The following is a 23239-nucleotide window of genomic DNA, read 5'->3' as shown; positions in this document are numbered from 1 at the left end:
GTGCAAGGGTTTGAGGAAATGGCTAGATCAATATGTCCTAAAAGAGAAACTACTCTTTTTTCTTCTCCTATTTCTGTTAGAAACAAACTGCAAGATGTAGTAGTACATGAGAAACCCACACCACTGATGTTAATTCACTGAGTTAACTTGGCCAAATACTATTATGACAGATTTTGCTGCAAACGTCGGAACAGAACAGCAAGAGGAAAATAGGAAGCATCTTCGGACAACAAAATTTACTAACTAGTCCCAACTTAAGTAATTGCAATTGATATATAGTTATCGTTAATATCAGATTGTCAAGTCTACAGAAATTAGACTCGGACAACAAAATGACGTGCGCGTGTATATCATCAAGGGGATGCACAGTTGTTGTAGTAATAGCACTCGACTTTCCATTATCTCACTGCCTATCAGCCCTTATTTTTACCTTTTCTGCAGCTGTTGCTTTTTATTCCTCTTCTTTCTGTGTTTTCTTAAAGGCCAAGCACTGCAATATGGCCAAAGCAAAATTAGCTTTAGTTGAAATGGTGGTGTTCCTTTTGATTTTGTATTAACAGTATGTACTGTGAACGCCACCAATTACAAGGGAGAAGAAGAAGCTGACAGAATAATATCTTTGCCAGGTCAACCGAAGGCAGAAAAGCTTTCAGTTAGCTTTTCTGATATAAAGGGACGTAAGTGCTTAAAATATCTTGGATTTACATTAAAAGGAGATTGAAGCATCTATATGATGCAAACATATCACGCATAAATTCACTACCTAGCTAATATATGATGTTTTTAACCCAGCGCTAACATGCTTTTATATTCTTCAAAACCTGATGCTTTTATATTTCAATTAGCTTCACAGGTGAAAAGTATCTTTAGTACACCAAATGATAAATAGTGTTCCAATACATACAATGAAGCTTATAAGACCTCCGAAATAATAATTAGTCCCATTGCCCACTGAAACAGAGGAAAAAGTTAACAACAATCTTTTTTGTTTAATAGTTGCTCATATTTAAATCTAAAATAGTGGTCAGGTGCAGTAGTCCATTTTCCTACTGTATAAAACCAATTCAAGATAAGTAGTGTTTTAGAAACATGGAGAGTGAACGGAAATATTTCACCTTTACTTCAGAAATATTTTGGATGGTGTTTCTAATAGTAAAAAACTCAAACAGTAGTGTACTGAAGGATAAAGATGCGTAGTACCGTGATAAAGTGAAGTATTTTCAGCAACACGTCGTATCCTTGATGTTTGTGGTACTCGTTCATGGTCGTTGTTGGCATCAGGGACCTAATAAATATTCACACATTAGATAACAATACTTTTGTAGGATTAAAATTTCATTAAGAATGTCTAAAACTTATGAAATCGAGTTACCTGTTCACTTGAGGTGCCATCGATATTTTGAGGCATAGGTTCATTAGAAGTATATTTGTGCACGAGTTGTCTCATTTCGAGTAATTTTGATTGCATCTTCTCTTGATTTTGTTTCATCAGGTTCATTTCTTCATTGTGTTTATCCTTTAACTCGGTTATCTCTTATTCTAACCTTTGTACAGCTTCATCAGATGAATCCTTCCCAATAATATTTCCTAAGGAAGATTTACTACCCCATAGAATAGAAGGAGTTGGACCAAGTTCTAAGCCACGAACATACCCATTTTTGTATTTTCCGAATACCTGGGAATACAAATCGTCTTCCCAAGCAACACTGCGAGGAGGTTGGTCAGCAGAGCTCTCGCTATTGCTCGTCCTTTAATTTATCATTTCCTAATAATAGGATACACAATAAATCCAATTTGGAATTCATTTATTCACTTTTAAGTTTTTTTGCTAACTATTTCATAATTTAGAAATTAAAAGGAAAAAGAAATCTTACAATTGCCTTGACAGAATCATCATCCAATGGTCTACCATCCTTCATTTTTATGAGTTAATATGGAAATTTTTGCTCGTGTAGGCTGTATCCCATTTACAGCCAAATACAATATAGTTGATGTGAGATATGCATTAAAAAAGTATTTTAAAATATTATAGTTAGTACTTTTTACAGGTTTACCTGCTCATCCATCAAGGTAGCAATACTTTTAGATCCTCCTGTATGAGGCATCTTTTGATTGGCCCTATTGTTTCTATTTGCTAGAGTACGCCTCTATCGTTAAAATATTAAAAGAATATTTTAGCAATTGTAAATAAAAATTGAGCATAACTAAAATCAAACACTGAAAATAATCAACTAGGGGTGTTTTAAAGATTTAATTGTTGATACCTTAGCTTTATCCGAAAACCAATAAGAGACAAGACCACTCCATTGATCCCTCTATATGCAACTTGGTCTATTTTTCAGCAAAGCATCTTTAGTCTTATATTTTCGCATATACTCACCTTTTAACTCACAGTTGTAATCTTTCCATTTCTTTTCTAGTGACTTTAAGACATAAGCTTCTCCCCGTTTAGGGATAGAGAACTTCTTCTGCAAAATAAAGCCAATATTTAGAAGAAAATATCATGTATAAAAGTTCATATAGTAGTAGTAGTAGTAGTAGTAGTAGTAGTAATAATAATAATAATAATAATAATAATAATAATAATAATAATAATAATAATAATAATAATAATAATAATAATAATAATAATAATAATAATAATAATAATAATAATAATAATAATAACAGGAACAACAACATACCCTCACAAAATCCACCAATTTCTTCTTTTCCTCCTTGTCAAAATTTCTCCAATCATCTGCATGTAGAGGTGTTAGTTCTGGAGTTCTCGCGATAATTCCTAGAAAGCTAGCAAGCTTTCGACCTTTTTCCTCAATAGCTTGGTTATGATTATTAAACGGCACATCAACTATCTTCCTCGGAGGAAGCTTCCAAATATCTTTTAGTAAAATAGGCCCGCGAACCTTTCTTGGCTCTGAATTACCTAGAATGGAAGATTCGAAGGTCATCAAATGGCAAAAACTTATATGGTTAAGCACCTAAGAGATGCTCCAAAAGCTGTTAAATAACAGTATCATGATAAAACAACAGAAATCAATGGTCATAATAAGTAGACCAACTAAAAGATGTAAATGATAAAATCAAGCCCATGGAGGAACTCCTAAATCAATGTTATGTGGCAGCTAAGATAAGCCCATGGAACTATAGGCTAAAAGGAGATCAACTTTGGCAAATCACCATATATTCAGAAGAGGTTGCACACCATATGTTAAGAAGATTATTCTTGCATTGTGTGGTGGCAGATCAACTTTGGCAGCTCTTCCTTAGCATGATTGGACTCAAGTGGAGCATGCCAAGGACTACAAACGAGTTGTTAGGATGCTGGAGTAACACATGTGGTTGTGTAAAGTAGAAGACTTGGTGGAGGATCCCTGTGAGATGTGCAGGTGAACCCAAACAAATGTCATAAGGGCTAACTCCATTTTCACAAAATTATTTCGAGCTAGCAGTTTCTTTGTATGAGTATGACAATCAGAAATGAACATATATAATAATGAAGAAGCAAAGAATGCTTCAACATATTGAAGTTGCACAAGTGTGATTGCAGCAATTTCCTTCAACAGTTAGATGTGGTTAGTCCAATAAGTAATTTTTCTCGAAGACTTTGTGTCACATCTTATCCAGCTTGAGGTTATAATCTAAAGTGTAACCTGGATGATCACCAACAAAACATATTATAAAGCAGATGATATGATGTGTATAATCTGGCAACAGAAGCCCATTAGTAAATGAAACAACAATAGACTAGAAGGATCCAGAAGGCGAGTAAGATTGGATATTCGATGTCTTATCTTCTTCGGCGCACATAAAGATGGATTCATGAATCCTTTGATGAACTTTAGACAGGTATTTCCTAAGTTGTCTGCCAATTTCATTAGTTAATGACCGAGAGAGTTATTGAGTCTGTGCTGTAACTTCTGCACCATATAACATTCATGTACTAGATGTGCTAATAGCTTAAGCAGATCACTGTTTCATCTCATTGACAGGAACAAGATAATGAAATATATGGAAACAGCCAATTCTTATACTTACGCAAAACTGATATGGAATTCCTGATGTTAATCGAATTACAAAAGTTTACAACAGTGCACTTCAGTTCTTCATTTACTGATGCATAAAGACCTTCCCCTATTATTAGAGAAAACTAAAAGCTACAACTCACTTTATTCCAACAATCTTTACATTTTAAGAGCTTATTTCCTACTGAAGTCACCAATTTCATAACAAACAGACTACCCTGCCTCTCCACAGCCACAACAACTTTTCTTTCCCCTCCCAAATACTCTAAAATAAAGCAAATTTGCATTGAAGACATAATAAATACAAGCAAACAACATTTTAATTTTTTTGCTAGTTACATTATATAAAAAAGTACAAAATAAAAGTTACAGAAAATTCCAGTTGCTAATTACACAATAAAAACTAGTTAGATTAACCAAAGTTTTCACACAATTAAGATTTGAAAGCAATCCTAGAAAAAAAGTGTTACCTGATTCATCATTATTATATTGAGCCTCAGTACCACCAGCAGAACTATTCAACTCATTAGATTGTTCATCATGTGCTTGATATTCAGAGAAGTTTCGACTATCCATTAACTGCTCAATATAAGGTTGGGCTGCAGAGTGGTTTTGACCATCCATCAACTGCTTAATATAAGGTCGCACATCTTCATCATCATCTTGTTCAATTTTCAGTCGCTTGCGACCTCTAGTTTGCATAGTTCCTTCTCCAAAATAAAGAAATTATCTAGTTGTATTAAGTTATACTAGTACCAGATTAAATCCAATAGATCAACAGGTCATATGCAAAGTAGGAGGAAGCATCATCCTTATCTCAAAATGTGAAAAACAAATTAGCAATTCGTGCATACAAACACAACATTGTAATAAAGATTGTTTTAGAGATAAGAGTTATTGATTAGCTACAAAAAAATTATCCCGTGACCATACCACCTTAGCATATCACAACTTAATGGATACAATAAGCAAAATATAAGGTAAAAAAAAAACACAATGAATTCACTCAAAAATCCAATATTTGAATTTCTGAAGTAAAAAAATAACTAAACCTTAGAATTTCTTAAATAACACTTAGAAAGAAAAATATTCTATAAGTTCCAGCTATCTTATGTAGAATCACATTCATTTTCAATGTCATTTCCTCCCTCAACATTAGCTTCACCATCATTTAGAGAAGCTTGAGAATGTGCGTTTGTATCAATTACAATCCCATCGACACCATTTCTTACCCAATCATTATACTCATCTTCGAGAACACGAGCATTTTCTAAGAGAGCCAAGTTAGTGGCATCACTCTGTATTGATGACTCAAACTGCAAACTATTTTCCTCTCCCATATTAAAAATATCTCGAGGTTTAATTAACCTAGGGACAAACCATTCATGATCTTGAGGATCTTGTACAAATATTACTTGTTGAGCTTGTTTTGCAAAAATAAAGGGCTCATGACGTTCTCGAACGCCAGAGTCTGTTAAGTGTGAGAAATTCACAAGTGTAAAACCCAAGTCGTCTTCCTTAACTCCTCTACCTTTAGTTACATCAATCCAATCACACTTAAATAAAGACATCCTTAAATTCTTCATAGTAGTGTAACTCCACAATATCATTCAATCTGTCATAATATGTGATATTTGCAGACTTTGGAGCATTGTCACTTGTACTTGCATAACTTTAAGTCTTTGAAACGACCATAACTCCACTATTTTGCGTCACCTTGAATTCTTCACTTTGTTTCGTTCGAAATCGATACCCGTTATTTACATCAAATGCAGTGAATCTTTTGCAATGTAACTCGACCCTTGTGCAAGGACTTTAACATCTTTTAAGATCTTAGATGTGGCTTCCAACTCCTTTACCTAACCAAATAGAAGATACAACTATAAATGTCACAACCCTAAACACGGACCCGATCGTGATGGCACCTCTCGTGAAGACAAGGCTAGCCGACACACTCCCAATTCATTTTTAGGCAATTAAATAATAGAACTAAGCCTCAATAATAATAATAAATCCCCAAAATAAAGTAAATAATACAGTTTACGGAAAAGGACATAGCCCGACATCGGGGTGTCACGAGTCATGAGCATCTATAATAATACTACAAGTCTGAAAGAGTCTACTCAACTATTACATAACTAAATAGAAGAAAATAAGATAGAGGGAGAAGCACTAGGCTGCGAACACCGAGCAGCTACCTAGTGTAACTCCGAATCTGCTGGAAGCTCTCAACCCTCGCAAGCAGGACATGAAGCGCCTGAATCTGCACACAGGGTGTAGGGAGTAAAGTGAGTACTCCAAATCAGTGAGTAATAATAATAAATGCAGACTGAGTAATAAGAAATCACGTAAAGGCACATCAACATACTATAAAGAAGCAATAAAAGCTAGTAAAAGCAATGAAACAGTGAAAATATGGTAAAGTCACTTTAGTCCAGTTAAAACTTCTTTGGAATGCCTTTTTAACAGCTAAGCAAGTAAATGACAGGCAATTAGGAAAGATAAACATATAAAGAACCGCCCCTCGTGCACAATACCAACAGAATCAGTCCCTCGGGCAACACATGGAACAATACCAGCCCTCGGGCTATATCTCACATCACAATGGGTACCCGCGCTCACTGGGGTGTGCAGACTCCTGGAGGGGCCCCTTACAGCCCAAGCGCAATATCAAGCCATCTCGTGGCATAATCACATAGGCTCTCGGCCTCATATCAACACGCCACCTCATGGCGTACAAATCTCAGGCCCTCGGCCTCATAATCATAATCAGTGCTCGGCCTTACTCAGTTAGAATCTCACAAGCCACTCGGGCAATAGTAAAACATGATGCTCAGCCCAAAATATCATTTTGAAATATCATTTTAAGCGTTAAAGCAGAGTAAACACGGCTGAGTTATGAAAATGGTAGAATATAGCCTTACTGAGTTCAAGTATAAAGTCAAAACAGCGAGGAATTATCAGTAAAAATCCCCTAAGGGTCCAAATAGTTGGCACAAGGCCCAAATATGGTATTCAGCCCAAAACATGATGATAACAAATAGTTTTCAATAAAATAGTCATTCGGGATGGACTAAGTGATAATCCCCAACGGTGCCCGACCCCACACTCGTCATCTAGTGTGTGCGTCACCTCAATATAGTAGCACGAAGTGCAATCCGGGGTTTCATACCCTCAGGACAACATTTACAATCATTACTCACCTCAATCTGGTCCAAACTCTAGCTCGCGATGCCTTTGCCCCTTGAATCGGCCTCAACTCACGTCAAATCTATCCAAAATCAGAATCACGACGTCAAAGTACGCAACGGGAATGAAGCCCATGCGAAAATAATCAATTTACAATACAAATCCGGAAATTACCAAAACCCGACCCCCGGGCCCATGTCTCGAAATTCGATAAAATTTACATCAATAGATTCCTTTTCTCCCCACGAGTTCATATATATATCAAAAGTCTCAAAATCCGACCATAAATGGCCCCTCAAATCCTCAAGTCTAGGTCTCAAATACCAAGCCCTAGTTTCCTCAGTTTTAACCCTTAATTTCCACTAATACCATGATTAACCAATGAAAAAATGATCATAAACTCAAGTAATGAAGCTTAGGGAACTTACCCAACTGATTCTCTTCGATTATCCTTTGAATTCACTACCCTAGCTCGTTTCCCGTCTTCAAAAATGGAGAACTTAGCCAAAATTCGCAAAGGAAACATTATATACTTCTTGCTCAGGGATTCTACATCTGCGGCCCTTTTTCCGCTTTTGCGGTCCTGCTTCTACGGTCTAGACCACCACATTTGCGGTCCTGACTTAAGTCCACACTCTCGCATCTGCGATACACAACCCACACCTGCGCCATCGCATGTGCGGTTCCTTAACCGCTTCTACGGTTCCTGCCTCCCTTGCCTTCTTCCGCTTCTGCGACTCAAATCTTGCTTCTGCGAGACGGCATCTGTGGTCCCCTAGCCGCAGGTGCGGTTATGACAACAATGACAAAACTTCAGCTATCATAACAAACTTCCAAATTTCCGCCAACCTTCCGAAATCAACCCGAGGCCCCGGGGACCTCAACCAAAAGTACCAACAAGTCCCATATCACCATCCAAACTTATATCAATCTTCAAAACACCTCAACCAACATCGAATCAACCAAAATACATCGGATTCAAGCCTAAGTTTCCAAAATCTTCCGAATTACGCTTTTGATCAAAAAGTATACTAAACTACGTCCGAATGACCTCAAATTTTGCACACACATCCCAAATGACACCACGAAACTACTACAACACCCGGAATTCCATTCCAACCCATATATCAAAATCTCACCTATCAACGGAAAATGCCAAAATTCAAATTTCACCAATTCAAGTCTAAATCTACTCCGGACCTCCAAAACACATTCCAATCACGCTCCTAAGTCTCAAATAACCTCCCGAAGCCATCCGAACCATCAGAACTCACATCCAAGACCTCTAACACATAAGTTAACATCTGGTTGACTTTTTTAACTTAAGCTTCCTCAAAAGAGACTAAATGTCTCAAACCTCACCAAAACCTTTCCGAATCCGAGCCAACCAACCCAATCACACCTAGAACCAATAGACAAAGCAATAAGAAGCAGAAATGGATGAAACGGAGTGGTAACTCATGAGACGACTGGCCGAGTCGTCACATCCTCCCCCTCTTAACCAAACGTTTGTCCTCGAGAGAGTCAAGAAACTTACCTAAAGCCTCAAACAGGTGAGGATATTTGCTCCGCATCTCCCACTTGGTCTCCCAGGTAGCCTCCTCCACGGGCCGACCTCTCCACTGCACTTTCATAGAAGCTATATCCTTTGATCTCAACTTTCGAACCTGATGCCCCAAAATAGCTAGTGGCTCCACATCATAAGTCAAATCATCATCTAACTGCACCGTGCTAAAATCCAGAACATGTGACGGATCCCCAATATACTTCCGGAGCATAGAAACATGAAATACCGGATGCACACTAGACAAGCTAGGTGGCAAAGCAAGCTCATAAGCCACCTCCCCAATCCTCCAAAGCACCTCAAAAGGCCCAATGAACCGAGGACTCAATTTACCCTTCTTCCCAAATCTCATAACACCCTTCATGGGTGAAACCTTCAACAGAACCTTCTCACCAACCATGTAGGACACATCATGAACCTTCCTGTCAGTATAACTCTTTTGTCTCAACTGCGATGTACGAAGCCTCTCCTGAATTACCTTCATGTTTTCTAAAGCATCCTGTACCAAGTCTGTCCCCAATAGCCTAGCCTCACCCGGCTCAAACCAACCAACTGGAGATCTACACCGCCTCCCATACAAAGCCTCATATGGAGCCATCTGAATACTCGACTGGTAGCTGTTGTTATAAGCAAACTCTGCAAGAGGTAGAAACTGATCCCATGACCCTCCAAAATCAATGACACAAGCACGCAACATGTCATCCAATATCTGAATAGTGCGCTCGGACTATCCGTCCGCCTGAGGGTGAAAATCTATGCTCAACTCAACTTGAGTACCCAACTCTCGCTGCACAGACCTCCAAAACTACGAAGTAAACTGAGGGTCCCTATCTGAAATGATGGAAACTGGGACACCATGCAAACGAACAGTCTCTCGTATATATATATCTCTGCCAACCGCTCTGCAGAATAGGGAGTACACACAGGAATGAAGTGCGTGGACTTGGTCAGCCGATCCACAATCACCCAAATAGCATCAAACTTTTTCAAAGTCCGTGGGAGCCCAACTACAAAGTCCATGGTGATCTGCTTCCACTTCTACTCTGGAATATCCATCTGCTGAAGCAAGCCACCCGGTCTCTAATGCTCATATTTCACCTGATGGCAATTGAGACACCGAGCCACAAATCCCACAATATCTCTCTTCATTCTCCTCCACCAATAATGCTGCCTCAAATCCTGATACATCTTCACGGCACCCGGATGAATGGAATACCGCGAGCTATGGGCCTCCTCCAGAATCAACTCCCGAAGCCCATCCACATTAGGCACACATATCCAGCCCTACATCCTCAACACCCCATCATCACCAATAGTCACATATCTGGCATCATCATGATGAACTTTATCCTTAAGGACAAGCAAATGTGGATCATTATACTGGCGCTATCTAATGCAATCATATAAGGAAGACTGAGAAATCACACAAGCCAATACCCGACTAGGCTCGGAAATATCTAACCTCACGAACCGGTTGGCCAAGGCCTGAACATAAACTACAAGAGGTCTCTCCCCAACTGGAATATATGCCATGCTCCCCATACTCACCGCCTTTCGGCTCAAAGCATCGGCCACCAAATTGGCCTTCCCCGGATGGTACAATATAGTGATATCATAATCCTTTAGCAGCTCCAACCATCTCCGCTACCTCAAATTGAGATCTTTCTATTTGAACAAGTGTTGGAGGCTACGATGATCAATAAACACCTCACAAGACACACCATACAAATAATGCCTCCAAATCTTCAATGCGTGAACAATGGCAGCCAACTTCAAATCATGCACGGGGTAGTTCTTCTCATGGGGCTTCAACTAACGAGAAGCATAATCAATAACTCTACCCTCATGCATCAATACACACCTAATTCCAACTCTCGAAGCATCACAATACATGGTATATGAACCTGAAGCTGATGGCAACACTAATACTGGAGCTATGGTCAAGGCTGTCTTGAGCTTCTAAAAGCTCTCCTCACACTCATCCGGCCATACAAATGAAGCACCCTTTTGAGTCAACTTAGTCAACGGCAATGCGATAGATGAAAATCCCGGAACAAACCGGCAATAATAGCCTGCCAAACCAAGAAAGTTGTGAATCTCTGTGGTTGAGGACGGTCTGGGCCAACTCTGAACCGCCTCTATCTTCTTCGGATCAACCTGAATACCCTCTCCGGACACCACGTGCCCCAAGAAAGCCACCGAACTAAGACAAAACTCACACTTGGAGAACTTTGCATATAGTTTATCCTCCCTCAATCTCTGCAACACAACTCTCAAATGCTCCGCATGCTCCTCCTGACTATGCGAATGCACCTAAATATCATCAATGAAAACTATGACAAACGAGTCGAGATAAGGCCGGAACACGCTGTTCATCAAATGCATAAATGCTACTAGGGCATTGGTCAGCCCGAAAGACATAACAAGGAACTCATAATGACCGTATCTGGTGATAACCTGAACGGAGATCAATCTTGGAGAACACTCTCGCTCCTTGAAGCTGGTCGAATAATCATTAATGCGAGCCAAAGGATACTTGTTCTTAACTGTTACTTTGTTAAATTACATATAATCAATGCATATCCTCATAGTGTCATCATTCTTCTTCACAAATAAAATTGGCACACCCCAAGGTGACACACTAGGCCGAATGAACCCCTTATCCAGGAGTTCCTAAAGTTGCTCCTTTAACTTCTTCAACTCCGTTGGTGCCATACGATATGGCGGAATAGAAATGGGTTGAGTGCCCAGCACCAGGTCAATACCAAAATCAATATCCCTGTTCGGTGACATGCCCTGCAGGTCTGTGGGAAACACATCGGGAAAATCCCTCACAACTGGAACAAAATCAATACTGGGAGTCTTTGCACCGACATCCATCACAAAGGCTAGATATGAAAGACAACCCTTCCCAACCATATTCTTGGCCTTCAAAAATGAGATTACCCTACTGGGAACATAATCAGTCAAACCTCGCCACTCAATCTGTGGCATATCCGGTATAGCCAATGTCACTGTCTTAGCATGACAGTCCAATGTAGCACGACACGGAGATAGCCAATCCATGACCAAAATAACATCCAAATCCACCATACATAATAATAAAAGATCCACTTGGGTCTCCAGACACCAAATAGTCACCACACACGACCGGCACACATGGTCTGCAACAACAGTATCGCCTACCGGAGTAGATACATGAACAGGTGAATCAAAAGACTCACGGGGTGTATCCAAATAACGAGCAAAGTGTGATGACACATAAGAAAAGGTGGAACTAGGATCAAATAATACAGAGGCATCTCTGCGAGACCGCACCTGCGGTCCCCTAGCCGCAGGTGCGGTTATGACAGCAATGAGAAAACTTCAGCTATCACAACCAACTTCCAAATTTCCCCAACCTTCTGAAATCACCCCGAGGCCCCGGGACCTCAACCAAAAGTACCAACAAGTCCCATACCACCATCCAAACTTATATCAATCTTCAAAACACCTCAACCAACATCGAATCAACCAAAACACATCGGATTCAAGCCTAAGTTCCCAAAATCTTCCGAATTACGCTTTTGATCAAAACGTATACCAAACTATGTCTGAATGACCTGAACTTTTGCACACACATCCTAAATGATACCACGAAACTACTACAACTCCCGTAATTCCATTTCGAATCCTATATCAAAATCTCACCTATCAACTGGAAAACGCCAAAATTCCAATTTCGCCAATTCAAGCCTAAATCTACTCCGGACCTCCAAAATACATTACAATCACGCTCCTAAGTCTCAATCACCTCCCAAAGCTATCCGAACCATCGGAACTCATATCTGAGCCCTCTAACACATAAGTCAACATCCGGTTGACTTTTCCAACTTAAGCTTCCTCAAAAGAGACTAAGTGTCTCAAACCTCACCAAAACCTTTTCGAACCCGAGCAAACCAATCCAATCACACCTAGAACCGATAGACAAACAATAAGAAGCAGAAATGGGGGAAACGGAGTGGTGACTCATCAGACGACTGGCCGGGTCGTGACAATAAATATGGATGGACAATAATTTAACATAACCAATGACTTAGTCCTACTACTTACTTTCTCCTTGAACCACTCATGAAATGTATCGAAATGCACACGGTCAAGTTGATGTTATGTCAAATGACGCTTACGATGTGATCTCTTTATTTCAGCAATATGTTCCCTATTCATGTAACTCGCACATATCAATTTTTTAATTAAATAAGTAATATATATATACTAAATAATAAATATAGCACTGACTTTTTATAATTCTCAACCACTTCTGACTCGCAATTTAAAAGCACATGTCGATATGCTTGCAACCATATTTTCTCATCCAACTCAAATACATCTACTCCACCGTACGACTCCCCAACAATTGGAAAAAGACATCCTTATTTACTATTCTCATGCTCAATCCCATTACTGCATTTTTTTGAACAATGAGACCTTGAATCTCCACCCTCCAAATATCATGAGCAAAATGCCATACACTCATTTGCTATGTATACTTCTTCTATTGAACCTTCTGGACATGCATGATTACGAACATATGATTTTAAAGTACCCAAGAACCTATGGAATAATATAATGGTATTAGTTTGATGTCATAATATTTAACAACTAAAGATATATGATAAAGATTCAGTAATATTCTTGATACCTCTCAATTGGGTACATCCAGCGATAATGTACCGGCCCCGCATGTTTAGCCTCGGTTGCCAAGTGAATAACCAAGGGTATTATAACACTAAAGAATTCTGGGAGTAAAAGTTTCTCCATAGTAGACAATGTTTCTGGAATCTTTTCTTCAAGTAACTTTAACTCTTCTAGTTTTAGTTCTTTACTACACAGAACACGAAAGAATTAGCATAGTTCAATTAAAATGGAACTAACTCTTTTATCTACTAATCTCCACAAGGCAAGAGGAAGAAGTTCTTGCATTATAACATGACAATCATGAGTTTTTAGCCCAGATATCTTTCGTTTGCGAAAGCAATGTGAAATATTAGACGCATAGCCATCTAAAAACTTGGAATTTTGTAGAACTTCATAAAATAACTCCTTTTCATTCGGAGACATTGTGAAAAAAGTAGGTGGAAGATATGCTCTCCCACTAGCTTGATATTGAGGCCATAAACTTGGTCTTATTTTCATCTCCTTCAAGTCCAATCGAGCTTCTAAGTTGTCTTTAGACTTTTTAACAAGTTCCAAATATGTATAAATTAAGTTATCACAAACATTCTTTTTTATGTGCATCACATCAAGATTATGGCGCACCAAGTTCGACTTCCAATAAGGAAGATCGAAAAAAATAATCCTCTTTTTTCATGTGTTTTTCAAAACCCCACTTACCCCTTCGCTCGACTGGCCGAGAGTAAATTTTATATCTTTAACTTGATTCAACACTAGTGACCCAGATACTGGACATGGTGCAGGCCTTGATTCTTTAGTCCCGTCAAACGATTTTGCATCATTCCTATATTTGTGTCCCGACTTCAAGAAGCGTCGATGCCCCATATAACAAAACTTTATGCCATGTCTGATCCTTCTAGATTTAGTGTTTATGTTACAAGAAGGGCATGCACATCGACCATAAGTGCACCATCCAGAGAGAGTACCATATGCTGGAAAATCATTTATAGTCCGCATGAGAACTGCTCGCATTTGAAATATTTCCTTAGTAGATGCATCGTATGTTTCTACCTCAACATTCCATAATTCATTCAACTCTTCTATTAAAGGTTACAAAATGAAATCAATATTATTGTCAGGTGCTTTTGGTCCAGGAATAAGTAAGGACAGTATGAAAAACTCTTGTTTCATGCACATCCATGGTGGAAGATTATATGGCATTAAAATCACTGGTCATGTACTGTGAACAGTTCGCATTGTGCCAAATGGATTAAACCCATCAAAAGCTAATCCTAGGCGCACATTGCGTGGATCTCTAGCAAATTCGGGATATTTACTATCAAAATTTTTCCAGGCTTCAGAATCTGCAGGATGCCGTAGAACTCCATCTTTGTTGCGCTCTTCATGATGCCATCGCATTGCTTTAGACGTTTTTAAAGACGTAAACAATCTTTGTAGCCTTGGTTTTAAAGGAAAATATCTTAGGACCTTGGCTGGAATTTTTCTAGCATCATTTTTCCATCTAGAAGCCCACAAATTTTGCATTCATTGCCATTCTTATTAGCAAACTCTTTCCTAAAAAGCATGCAATCGTTAGGACAAGCATGAATTTTTTCATACTTTAAGCCCAAGCCTTCAACTATCTTTTTGGTCTCATAGAAAGAAGGAGGTAATTTTTCTCCTTCAGGCAGTGCATCTTTCAAAAGTCCAAGCAGAGCATGAAAAGATTCATTTGACCACTTGAACATGCATTTTGTGCGATACATATGTAGCAAAAAGGACAGTTTGCTAAACTTCTTACATCCAGGATATAATTCTTCATTTTGCCTCATTTATGATCCGTTCAAACTTATCCACCTCTTGATGGGGTGATTTCCAGATGGATGAGTAGTACTCTCTTGTAAGTTTTGGTCTATGCCACCTATTTCTCTAACGTCAGTATCCATGAACTGTGTAATACCTCTAAATGCATCATGCATCATTCCTCTCATATCATCGTTCCTTTGAGTTGACTGGATGCGGTTATATGCTCGAGCATTGTTTGATCGCTTTAAATACTCTCATGACAAAACCAAGTATCATATGATGGTATAATACCATTAATAACAAGATGATCATATGTTGTAGCCCGATTTACTTGATGGATGAGCACACTCCGTACAAGAACATGCAATTTTTTTCTCCTTCTTGTTTTTCAGAAAAGGCATGATTTAAAAAATCTTCTTCTCCATCTAAATATTCTTTACTAACTCTATCACAATACATCCATCTTTTATTTCTAGGATTGTCAATGACTCTCAAGATATTCTTATCTTTTGTATAATTGTTGCAAGAGCTAAAAATTCATTAGTAAAAAGGAGGAATTAACAAAAAACTAATAACTTATAGAAGAACTATATATCATATGTTTTAAAATTTTCAAAACTTACCACTCTTATTTGTTGACTCTCTAGATATATACTCTATTTTTACCAATTTGTTTAAATCTCTTTTGTTTATTAAGCATCAGTTTAACTAGTTCTAAAGCTAAACGGAATATAAGTTATTTTATATATTAAAAGTATAAAATTATAAATACCAGTTTTACCAATAAACAAAGTTTATGCATCCAAGTTCATAATATTTCCCTAAAATATGCCTGATACAAGCTCAATATGGTTAGTTAGTATCAAAGCTAACTAATGTATCATCTTGTAAAGCTAACGGTTTTCTCTTAAAAATGTTAAAGTCATACATGGTACAATGAAAGGTGCAAAGGGCTAGGAACAATGATGATAACTTTCAAGTACACATAGTTGTTGTTACAAGAAGAAAATATTGAAGATATTCTTGAAAATCTCATATATAGTAAGAACAAAGAAATACATCGGTTAAAAAGATTTTCATACAGAAAACAGTGACAATGATGCATAGCCTTATTGAGAAGCCGCGAACAGTGAAAATGATACATAACACTTAGGACTCCTAAAAGAAATAGGCCCAATCCATAATGTAACATATCATACACTAAATCAGTCTAGTACCAGATGTCAAGTTTTGATCCCACAAGGAAGGCATAACAGGAAATGTCTTCCTGGTCATCTCCCTAATAGATAGCATTCAAACTACCAAAATTACTGAACATTAATCCATTGCATTAAACCAATTCAGATATAAATCATAAAATATACTTTTGGGGTAATTTTTGCAACAACTAAGTGTTGAAAACAAAGGTATTATATGGAATATTGATGGACGTGAGTTGAAAACAGAGGTATAACCTGAAGCTGCATTACATGTGTTAGACAAATCTGGAAATCTTTTTAATGTAGCAGATGTTCGGACTAATGAGAAAAGGCATGTTGAAGCGGAAAATACAGATTTAAGAGAATGCAAAATGATTCAACCAATTTTATCGTGAGTAAATTATTGTACAACAAAGAACAAAGTTCTGTATATACTCGTTTATCTCATTCTTCTATTCTATCTATTCCCAGTTATTCGATACTACTATTTTTTTCCGAGATTTTACTTCGAATAGATACTTTTAAGTGTTCAAATATAAGTAAAAGATTATTCTAATCCTTTCAGACCTTCATGCGGACAAACTAACCATTTGCAAAATATTTTGAACCTTTTAGCCGCTAAAACTCTTCTTTGTAATGAGGTAAAAATCAGTAATAAGCCTAATAATGCACTAAATCACCAACTAACAATAGAGTAATAATAACCAACTAACAATAGAGTAATATATATATCATACTCAGGCAAAATGTTTGAACATGGTTGAATTCATATCTCGACTACCGGCATTCAACTAAAACATCAATATGCATCAACTGACACTTAGAAAATTTCTAAAAAATCACAAAAATAATAGTAGCCTTGAAAACAGAGGAACCAATTCAAAAACAAGAGAGTAACAGAGGAGGAATCAATTCAATCAATCGACTATCAATCTAACAACAACCAGATATCACAAAAGACTAAGTAAACACAGAAAAAGCTATACTTTCACTAATCCCAAAAGGCCATAGTTGGATATAAAAATCAAAAATAAAAATTAGAACCTGGTAAGCAAAAACTTTTGCCTATTAAGAACATAAATTGAAGGAGACGAAGGCTTTCTGCATTAATTCTTGAAACCTACACGAAACAGAAGTTGAAGACGTATGAGAGGGAGAAGATTGACAGAGAAGACTGATAATAATCAAGCAGCATCAACCCAAAATTATATATAACTTGATCGAGAACGACCTGGGATGGACGGAGACCGTGGAAGGGCGGAGGCTTTTGCAGCGATGCTGTTAACGCGCAGGTTTTCCGTCATTCTTCTATATCGTTCTAATTACAGGTGTCGTTCTTTTGTATCATTCTAATTACAGGGTTTGGTTTTTCTTATTGTTTTTTTAATTGTAGGGTTTTCTAATTTGAGGGAATGTAATTTGTTGTCCCAAAAAATTGGAGGGAAAGATTGTACAGAGGGAAAGTTAAAATAATAAAAAATATAATTTAATTAGCGATTTTTAGTGGCAATTGTTTTTTATTGTCGTTAAAAATATATCTTTACTAGCTAATGGTCATGCGCCGCTAATATTTTAGCTTAAATAATTCATTAGGGGCAATTACCTAATTGCCGCTAAATAATTTCCGACAAAGACCTTTTTTGTAGTAGTGGGTAATTCTTCTCATGAACAATTAACTACCGAGATGCATAGGTAATCACCCTACCATCCTTCATCAATACCGTACCAAGCCCTATAGGCGATGCATTATAATACACGATGTAAGATTTCGAACTTGTAAGTAACACCAACACTAGAGTTGTAGTTAATGCAGTCTTGAGCTTCTGAAAGATCAACTCACACCCGTCGGACAATCTGAAAAGAGCACCCTGTTAGGTCAACTTGGTTAATAAGGCTGAGATAGATGAAAATCCCTCCACGAATTTGCGATAATAACCCGCTAAACCCAGGAAGCTCCAAATCTCTATAGCTGAAGTAGATCTAGGCCAGGTCTAAACTGCCTTAATCTTCTTAGGATACACTTTAATGCCCTTGAAGATACAACATGGCCTAAAAAGGCAATTGAGTCCTACCAGAATTCACAGTTTGAAAACTTAGCATATAACTGATGATTTCTCAGAGTCTGAAGTACGATCTGAAGCTACTCATACTCCTCTCGACTGTAGGAGTAGACCAAAATACCATCAATGAAGACGATTATAAAAGAATGCAAATACGACTGGAACACCCGATATATCAAACTCATATAGATTTTTGGGGCATTAGTAAGGTCAAATGATATCATTAAGAACTCATAGTAACCATACCGAGTCCAAAAAGCTATTTTTGGGACATCCGATGCCCTAATCATCAACTGATGCTAGCCAAATTTCAAATCAATCTTGGAAAACAGCTTGGCACCCTGAAGCTGATCAAATAAGTCATCATTCCTTGGCAAAGTATACTTGTTCTTGATAGTGACTTTGTTTAATTACTGATAGTCTATACATATCACCATCGTTCTATTCTTCTTCTTCACAAACAACACCGGTGCGCCCCAAGGTGAGACACTCAGTCTAATAAATCCCTTATCAAGTAAATATTGACATTGTTCCTTCAATTCCTTCAACTCAACTTGGGCCATCGGGTATGGTGCGGTAGAAATAGGCTGAGTGGCCGAAACTATGTCAATGTAGAAGTCGATATCTTTGTCGGGTGGCATCCCCAAAAATTCAGTGGAAAACACCTCTGGAAACTCACGCACAACTAGTACTAAATCGATAGAAGGAACTTCCGCACTTGGATAAAGGATATAGGCCAAATATGTTAGACATGCCTTCTTGACCATACGCTGAGCCTTCACAAAAGAAATGACCCTACTAGTAGAATGGTTAGGAGTCCTTCTCCACTAGAATTTAGGCAACCCCGACATTGCTAATATCACGGTCTTGGCGTGATAGTCCAAAAATAGCTTGAGAGGGTGAAAACTAATCCATGCCTAAGATCACGTCAACATCCACCATATCAAGAAGTATAAGATCTACCTTGGTCTCATAGCTCCTAAAATAAACCACACACGAGAGATAAACACGATCTATCACAATAGAATCTCCCACACCCATGGATACATAAACTGGAGCACTCAAAGAATCACGAGGTATCACCAGATATGAAGCAAAATAGGATGACACATAAGAATAAGTAGAGCCCGAATTAAATAAAATTGAGGCATCTCTATGGCAAACCGGAACAATACATGTGATACCGGTATCAGATTACTCTACCGTAGGTCTAGCTTGGAATGCATAAAAATGCTGCTAAGCCCCACCACTATGACCTTCATCTCTCGGACGACCTCTAACTAGCTAGCCTCGACCTCTAACGGCCTAACCACCACCTCTAGCTTCATGAACCCTGCCTCTAGCTGGCTGTGTGGGCGCTGGAGCAACCAGTGCGGGAATCATAGCACGAGTTCCCTATTGTGGTCTGCTACTCATTAATCTAGGATTGTACCTCCTAATATGACCTACGTTACCGCACTCAAGCAACCCTGCGGCTAGCCAACATGTCCCTGATGACCCGAACGATCACTATAGTATCTTTGTAGAGGTGGTGCACTGATAGGAATTGAAGGTGTACGGAATGTTGTCTGCTCAGGACGAGACCCGTAAGAACCACGTCTGCTCGAAGCACCGTGTGCTACCTGAAGCGCTAACTGAATCGGCTTGTAAGGATGGCCACTACCAAATGAACCTCTGCCTCCAGATGAGGCACCAAAGAAACCATCAAAATGACGAGGCCTCTTCTCAGATACTTCCTCTCTACCATGTCCATCTAGTAATCTCTACCGCCTGCCGGAAAAAAATGTCATCCCCCTTCTTCTTTTCTATCTATAACCTCATACCAAAAGTAAGGCTGTCAATGAACCTCCTCACCCTCTCTCTATCAATAGGAATCAAGATAGTTTCATGGTGAGATAGGTCCACAAATCTGGTCTTCTATAGGGTAACAGTCATGCTACCCTACTGGAGACGCTCAAAATACATGCAGTACTCAATCTCGGAGTAAAAGGAATGAAATTCTCCAAAAATAGATGCTAAAAATGGATCCAGAGTAAGTGAAGGTGAACCTGTTGGTATGGCTCGAAAATAATGCTGCCACCATCTCTTGGTAGAGCCGGTCATCTAAAACACCTCGAAGTCGACTCCATTTAACTCCACAATACCCATGTTGTGCAACACCTCATGGAACGGTCCAAATAATCTTGTGGGTCCTCAGAAGGTGTACCACCAAAGTGAATAGGAATGATCTTGGTGAACTTATCCAACCTCATCAATCCCTCAAAAGACATCGTGAACCTCTCCCTAGACTATGTAGCAATAACAGGCTGAACTACTCTAACTACTGGAATTGCCGGAGTCAGATACAGTGGAGCCATCTGCTCAGGAGTGTGAGTGGCACAAGTCTCCTCCCCCAGCCTGAGAGACAGCTGGTGCCATGGGAAATACTCTAGCATGGGCCACACTCTCCATAAGGCCCACTTAGAAGACTAGGACATCCTAAAGTACGGGAGTAGCAATGAATCCCTTCGGGACATGAGCAGGTCCGACCGGTGCATTTTGAACAATGATCTCCTCCTCATTCTTGATTTGAGGCTCTGTAATGGGTGTTGCTGCACGTGCTCTAGGATGAGCTCTTCCTTTACCTTGGCCCCAGCCCCTACCCCAGGTAGTGGCTACAATAGAGGGCTTTAGCTCATGCCCGACTGTAGATGTTGTGCGTGTCCTCACCATCTACAAGTGAACAAGAATAAAATGATTCAAACTTCACTAATTGAATAAAGTCACACGATAGAGAAAGAAAGAAATGAAATTTTTCTAATGCTCTATAGCCTCTAGAAGATAAGTACAAATTTCTACATATCGATCCTCCACACTATACTAAGCTAGCTCATGACTCATGAGACCAAGGCAACCTAGTGTTCTGATACCAACATGTCATGACCCGAAATCCCAACCTCGAGGCCGTGATGGAACCTCCACTTTCTAGGCAAGCCAACGTTAGCTAATTACTTAACTGGTTTAACAATTTAAAATAAAACATTAATAAAATGAAACTGTAATAGTCTGGAATAAATGTGATAAATATAATTTCGCGTAGTCTAAACATGTCCTAGAAATCTAGAGTCACAAATACATGAGCATACTAGAATTTTACCAATAAAGTATGAATGAAGTACAACTGTTCGAAATGAGGAAAATAGTAAAGATAGGGTAGAAGGGGACTCCAGGGACTGCAAACCACACCAACTCTACCTCAAGTGTCTGAAAGTAGTTGAATCCGAGCAGTCTTCGCTACCCACCACTAGGAGCAACACCGGTATTTGCACAAGAAGTGCAGAAGTATAGCATGTACAACCAACCCCATATACTTTGTAAGTATCGAGTCTAACCTCGCCGAAGTAGTGACAAGGCCATGGCAACAACAACAACAACAACAACCCAGTAAAATTCCATAGGTGGAGTCTAGGGAGGGTAGTGTGTACGCAGACCTTACACCTACCCCGAAGGGGTAGAGAGACTATTTCCGAAAGACCCTCGGCTCAAGATAAAAAAAGACAAAACAATAACAACATAAAAAATGAATAGACATAAAGTAGTAAACTCATATAAATGAACCCAAAGGTTAACTACCAGAGAGGCCAAAAATAAGATAATCTCCAATCTCATATCACAATGCCGGGAATAACCTCTACAGCCTCAAACAACAACAACATATCAAATCCGTTACAGCGTGCAACCCGATCCTAAGTGTAACCACAATACTTTTTATAATGTACAACTCATTTTCAATGTCAATATCATATCATATCTTGTTCCGTTGTGGCATGCAACCCAATCCCCTAATATCAATCCATTTATGTACTGTTGCTGTTCGCAACCCAACCCTCAATATCATTCCATATCCGTAAAGTTACCACGCGCAACCCAATCCCACAATATATATTTATCAACATAAAAAAAACTCAACACCATTATTCACAAAATATCAACACAACAGAGAAACAAATCTTGCGGAACAATGTAGAACTGGCAGTACAAATAGAGAATAGCCAATACTTCATAATCCTCAAGCATTGGCAAAACATAATACCGAAATATCTAATGACTCAAGTAATCAAAATAGCATAATAGAGTGCATCAAGTAATATAAGAACAATAAAGGCGAGTAAAAACATGCGACAATGAGAATATACAATTAAAGCATTTAGGAACATGTAACAGGTAAGAATTTATTGAGTGAGAATGAAGAAATCAAAACAAGAGTAAGAATATGGAGCAAATAAAGAATATAACACGAGATAACATAGAGTGCATGAAGTCATAGAAGATAGCCTAGCCCCGTATGCTTAATCCCATGACGACGCATATACACTCGTCACCTCACATATACGATATTTCCCCACATAATTTACATAATAAATAGTCCAACAAGTCCTAATTATCTCAAGTCAAGGTTAGGCACAATACTTACCTCGATCTGAAACCAAGTCAATCAACCAACCACAACCTTGACTTTTGAACAAGCCTCCAAACCAACCAAATCTAACCATAACAATCAAACAATTTAAAATAAGCTTTAGAAGCTACTCACGAAAGAAAAAGATTCAATATTTAATAAACTTGAAAAATGTCAACAACAATCAACCCCAGTCCCACCCGGTAAAAACCCAAGTCTAATATTGGATATTGACTACCCATAACCCGACAAATCCATATATGTGTTTTATTTTAAAATTGGAGTCCAATTCGACTCTCAAATCC

This window comes from Nicotiana tabacum, chromosome 18, assembly GCF_000715075.1.
Source record: "Nicotiana tabacum cultivar K326 chromosome 18, ASM71507v2, whole genome shotgun sequence".
Classification (NCBI taxonomy): Eukaryota; Viridiplantae; Streptophyta; class Magnoliopsida; order Solanales; family Solanaceae; genus Nicotiana; species Nicotiana tabacum.
The sequence above is the reverse complement of the archived record's forward strand: the minus strand, read 5'-3'. Positions refer to the sequence as shown.